At 42.0% G+C, this 5715-nt stretch overlaps 1 long non-coding RNA gene across 1 annotated transcript; it reads left to right on the forward strand.

Moving 5' to 3' along the window:
• Window positions 1–3095: 3095 nt before the first annotated feature.
• On the forward strand, window positions 3096–4334 carry LOC133237961 (uncharacterized). The gene is made up of 3 exons (XR_009733424.1): window positions 3096–3412; window positions 3497–3597; window positions 4051–4334. It is a non-coding gene; the product is annotated as an uncharacterized LOC133237961 (long non-coding RNA).
• Window positions 4335–5715: the final 1381 nt, after the last annotated feature.

Below are 5715 nucleotides of genomic sequence, written 5' to 3' on the forward strand. Positions count from 1 at the left end.
CACACAACACACACACACACACACACAACACACCCTTTCACTTGTCCGGAATGTTCATCTTTTTTGCATTTGGAGAATTCCTATTCCTTCTTACATTGCAGCATAAATGTCACCTCCTCCAGAAATCCTGTCTTGCCAAAGTTGATCATTCCCTTTCCTATGCTACCTCCAGAATGCGTGTGAACTTACAGACTTCTTGGCACAGTGCCCAATGCATCATAAGCACTCAGTAAGTTGTTGGCATTTTATGATTATTATTATTACTATTTTCTAGAGTGTTTAACTTGTTTACTGGATTACCTCTACTGCAAGCCTCCAAGTATTTTAAAAATAGCAACTGATTAGTATTACTTATCTCCATGTCCATCATCTCAGGCTAAAACCCAGTGCAGAGGAGGTATAGCAAGAAAAGAAGATTCTGAGCAGCTCTTATTTGGGACTTCCCTGGCCATCCAGTGGTTAAGAATCTGCCTTGCTATGCAGGGGACGCAGGTTCGAGCCCTCATCAGGGACCTGAGATTCCCATATGCTGCAGGCCAACTATCCCCAGACACCACTGCTACTGAAGCCCATGCACAATTAGACAGTCTGTGCACTGAAGCAAAAAATCTAACAGAAGGCAATGAAGATCCTGTGCCACAGCTAAGACCTGATGCAGCCAAATAAATAAATAACATTTTTTTTAAAAGAACAGCTCTTGATTCAATCTCTTCTTCATCCTCAAGAGAAGGAACTACTAATCTCATTATATTCCAGGCTCCAGGACAATGATTGAGCCATGGGTCCAGTGGACAGCATCACTCTTTCTCTGCCTGGTCTATCCAAGCACCCATATTGTACAGGTCAGCCAGTGAGGCCATATTGAGCCCTTTCCTTTCATCCTTATGCACATCCTAGGACTTGCCCAGCATCTGTCCAATTGCTATAGTAGGATCTAGAGGTTTAGAAGTTAATAGAGGTCCCAATAGATTCTTATGTAAGGCCACATTCTTCAGGCCACTCTAGCAATGTATTTTGAAACAATGGCTCTCAATAGAATCTTAGCCAAGTAATAAAATGGTGCCTTGTTTCCTGTTGGCTATAATTTCATGTGAATATTCCACTCCAGAAGTCTTATGAAGAATGAAAGTTCTGCTGTAGGGAATAATTTCCCAGAATGTCTTTATTTTAGATGTTCTAACAGTACCTTGGTTGTCCCTGGTGGCTCAGTAGTAAAGAATCCACCTGCCAAGGCAGGAGATACAGGTTCAATCCCTGGGTCAGGAAGATCCCCTGGAGAAGGAAATGGCAACCTATTCTAGTATTCTTGCCTGGAAAATCCCATGGACAGAAGAAGCCTGGCAGGTTCCAGTCCATGAGGTCACAAGAGTCAGACATGACTTAGTGACTAAACAACAACAAACAGTACCTTGGCCCTATCCTTAATTCAAAGGCAAGAAACCCAATGAATGTCTATTAATTTGAATTTACTGAGAAGCAAAGTGTTAATGGACCCCGGGCAGTAGTAAAACACTCCCACAGAATGGCACACTCTGAAGGCTTATCCTGTGTACCATTTGCACAGCAAGAGAGCACATATCCAATTTCTGTCCGAGCAAAGTTTACTACCTAGCCTTGAAGCTTTCTACTCTTAAGTCTACAGAAGATTTCAGAGGCTTAATCCTTAAGAGTAACACTGTATCAGGAATATAAAGGCAACTTGGGAATAAACTTAATGACAAACATATAATCAATGTTTCATAATGTTTTTAGAATAAGAGAATACATAACATTTACACTCTGTGATTCCTTTTCCAGGCTTCATAAATAAACAATGACTCTTTTTTCCCTCGTGTTCAACTGATTTATAGACAGATCTTTAAGTAAAGCATTCTCATTCATTACTAATGCCCTGCATAATGCACATGCATATGCTGTAAGTGAATATAGCTCAAGCATGATCATTTAACATATTAATAAAGCATCAATGTAATTTAAAGCAACAACCTTCTCACTTAACACAAATCATCTCTGTATAAGAAACCAGGAGAAGTAAGCATGAAAGACCAATACCCAAAGATGTGTATGTATAGTTGCTTCAGTTGTATCCAACTCTTTGTGACCCTATGGACTGTAGCCAACCAGGCTCCTTCACCCAGGGGTTCTTGAGGCACAAACACTGGAGTGGGCTGCTGCCATGTCCTTCTCCAGGGGATCTTCCTAACTCAGGGATAGAACCCATGTCTTTTACATCTCCTGCATTGACAGGAAGGTTCTTTACCACTAGCACCACCCCCAGAAACCCCCATTCATCACAAGGGAACCAGAAGAAAATAACGAAGCACCAGTCACTAGAGGCAGATTGTCAGAGTCACTGCTGCACACCCTGGGAACAACCAAGCCCCTCATTCCTCCCAGTGGCAGGAAGAATCAGCTTTGTTTTCCCATCACAAAAGCCAGAATCATCAATACAGCCAGGGTACAGAACCTTCTCAGGGAAGGCTTTTGCAGGCTGATTTCAAGCCTGACACAATGACCCATTGTACAATCTTATGGGAAATTAGATGGGAGCTCTTTGCTGAGAACAGAATTAACCCTTGTCATTTAATATTTCATGCCATCCTGGCAGCTCCCTAACAAGAACAAATGGCTATAGCCGAAATGAATCTTATTTATCCTGAGTGGGATTTCATGATAAGGATGGCAGAGCAGCGTGTATCCTGAAACATAACAGACCCGCAGTGGTTAGTGAGGTATCATTGTATTTGTCATGCAGTGGGAAAAAAAAAATTAACATCCACACTTTTGGAAACACAGGAAAAACAGCTATTGTCCCAGCTTAAAATGGAGAATTAAACTGGGGAAAATAACTCTCCCCTTTTTTCCCCTAGAGGGCAGGGTATAGTAAGAGGGGGAAAGTGAATTACTTTAGGGAAGTTGTGCTTTTTTAAGGTAGGATGGCTAGTTTCCTGGGTTTTTTATTTCCGTAACCCTGCTTCTTTTGCTCTTCTCCACCAAAAGAACATCTGTTTTATGAGCTGGGCTTTGCCAGCTCTTCCTCCTCATTTTTCAGATGATGAACTGCCTCTGCATTGTGATTTATGAACCTCAGAGATCCCATGGCGAGCTTGTCTGGCTAGAGAATGCAGCACTTCTGTTTTCTGTTTCAGTTGGCAAAAATTCTGGTCATGCAAGGCTCTAGATAAAGCAGAATGAAGTGAGCTCCAGTTGGATGGGAGATGGGGCAGAGAAGGGGATGCCTGCTGAAAGATGTGAATTGTGACACAAATGACTAGCTGACAACCAAAGACTGGGTCTTCTCTTGCCAAGTGTGGAATTACTGCTGGGGACTCTCTGCCCATCCAAAGAATACTTACCCCAGCATCCTTTGCAGCTAGGTGGGGGTCATGTGACTTGTTCTCACCAATGGAATGTGAGTAGAAGTTACATCCATTCCCCCCAGTACAAAGTGAGTAAGAAGCACATATGCTTTCTCCACCTTCTTTTTCTCCATCAGCCAACAGAGAGAGGAGTCAGGCCCAAGAAGAGGGCAGAGCTATGAGATAGAAGGAGCTTGGGTCCCTGAGTGACTTCACGGAATGCTGTCCATTGACAAAGGTGATGAAAAATAAGCAAGAAATAAGAGAGTGAAACCACTGAGATTTCAGGGACTCTATGTGACAGATGCTAATATTATTTTGATTAATACACAAATCTAACCACTTTGGTAGAAAGGAGATGAAAACTGGAAGGCCTGATTATGATCCTGGCTTTGTTGTTTGGTAATTCAGGGCAAAACTTATGTGTTTCACACCTCTCATACCACCATCTTCTTTTCCCTCCTGTGACAAGCAAGAAAGATGGGAGAAAGGGAGAGACAAAGAAAGAAAGGAATGAGGAAGGAAGGGAGACATGAAGGAGGGAAGGGAGAAGATAAATAAGGAAGGGTAATTGAGTAGGACCCATAGGGGTCTTTCTAGGGCAGAACCCCCCATATCCTCTGCTTTAGCTCTTCTCTGGAGTCCCTAGATGTAACAGTATCTTATGCACGTTTCCTGAATTGTTTTACAGATGCTAAAAAGCTCTCACCAAATGGGAGATGCTATTTGATGGCCATGAGCATATAGCCCCCAGGCCTATTGAAGATTGATCATTGGCACCATCCTGACCTACCATCAACCAATCAGAGAATTGTGCACAAACTGATCAAAGACCCTGGGATGCCCCTCCCTCATCTGGCCTTTAAAAATGCTTTGCTGAAACCCATCGAGGAGTTTGGGCTTTTTGAGTATTAGCTGTCCTGGACTCCTTATCTGGTGCCTTTAAATAAATGCTGCATTTAACCTTCATGACAACCTGGTGTCAGTAGATTGGCTTTACTGAGTACACCTGCGCATACCCTTTGATTTGGTAATGGAAGGAAGGAAGGAAGAAATGTAGGTTAGTTCTTTTAGCAAGCAACTCCAAAAGAATCTCCAGTGACTTCCCACCAAACTGGGAAGTGGGTCAGATTCAAAATTCCAAGTTCTATGTTAAATCCTGATCCTACCAAGAAACTCCTTTTAAGATGGACAAAAATAGAAAGCTCCCTAGGTCTAACTGAATGCCAGATGCAGTGGACTGATACAAAGGGCATGCTGGATGGACAAAGAGAATACTCCTACCACTGAGGCCAGAGCATGCCAATCAATGGAGACACACAATCCAGAGAGAAGGAATATTACCCCATGAAGGAAATGATTTCCAAAGTAGGCCACGACATTGGTACCTACATCCCAGGACAAGGAATTCCAATATGATGTCCAGTAAGATACTGACAATCTGCACGTGGAAACTCCAGATTGAATAGCTCCTTCAATTTCTTAACTGCCATGCTCAGCCTGTACTGAAATGACACCATCATATAGTTAGAAAAGGACTCCTTAGCTGTTAGATGGTTTCACCTCTACCAGGAAACTCCAAAGTGCCACCTTTCCTAAAAGGAAGCAAATTGCAAATGCTTAGACATTTGAGGGCTCAATTATCACGTTGGCCCCTGCAATTAGGAAATGACATCCACTAATTGGGTAATTGTGTACCTAAGTGCCTGATTTGTGGGCAAATTGAAGGCATGATATATGCAAATCAATCTTCATGTAAAATTGTTGTCCCATTAAACCTAATAGTCACTGCATGTCAATCACAAGGACGCCGATCATACCCACCTCTTCCTGAGTGAATTCTCTTAGCCAAAGTGTTTCTTGATAGTTGAATCTCACTAATGAAATTATATGAAATAATAATGTATAGTTTCTATGATATCTAGTCATATATATGAATCATGTCTTTTTCCTGGAGAAAATGAGAGTCATCTGAGCTCTGTATTCTTCAGATCAGATCAGATCAGTCGCTCAGTCAAGTGGTTAATTCTGCCTTCCTCAGTTCTTCCTCCTTGGAAGAAAAGCTATGACAAATCTAGACAGTGTATTAAAAAGCAGAGACATCATTTTGCTGACACAAGTCCATATAGTCAAAGCAACGGTTTTTCCAGTAGTCATGTAAGGATGTTAGAGTTAAGCCATAAAGAAGGCTGAGAACCAAAGAACTGATGTTTTCCAACTATGGTGCTTGTGAAGACCCTTGAGAGTCCCTTGGACAGCAAGGAGATCAAATCAGTCAATCCTACCCAGTCAAGGAAATCAACCCTGAATATTCATTGGAAGGACTGATGCTGAAGCTGAAGTTCTAATACTTTAG

The sequence above is a fragment of the Bos javanicus genome, chromosome 25, assembly GCF_032452875.1.
Source record: "Bos javanicus breed banteng chromosome 25, ARS-OSU_banteng_1.0, whole genome shotgun sequence".
Lineage (NCBI taxonomy): Eukaryota > Metazoa > Chordata > Mammalia > Artiodactyla > Bovidae > Bos > Bos javanicus.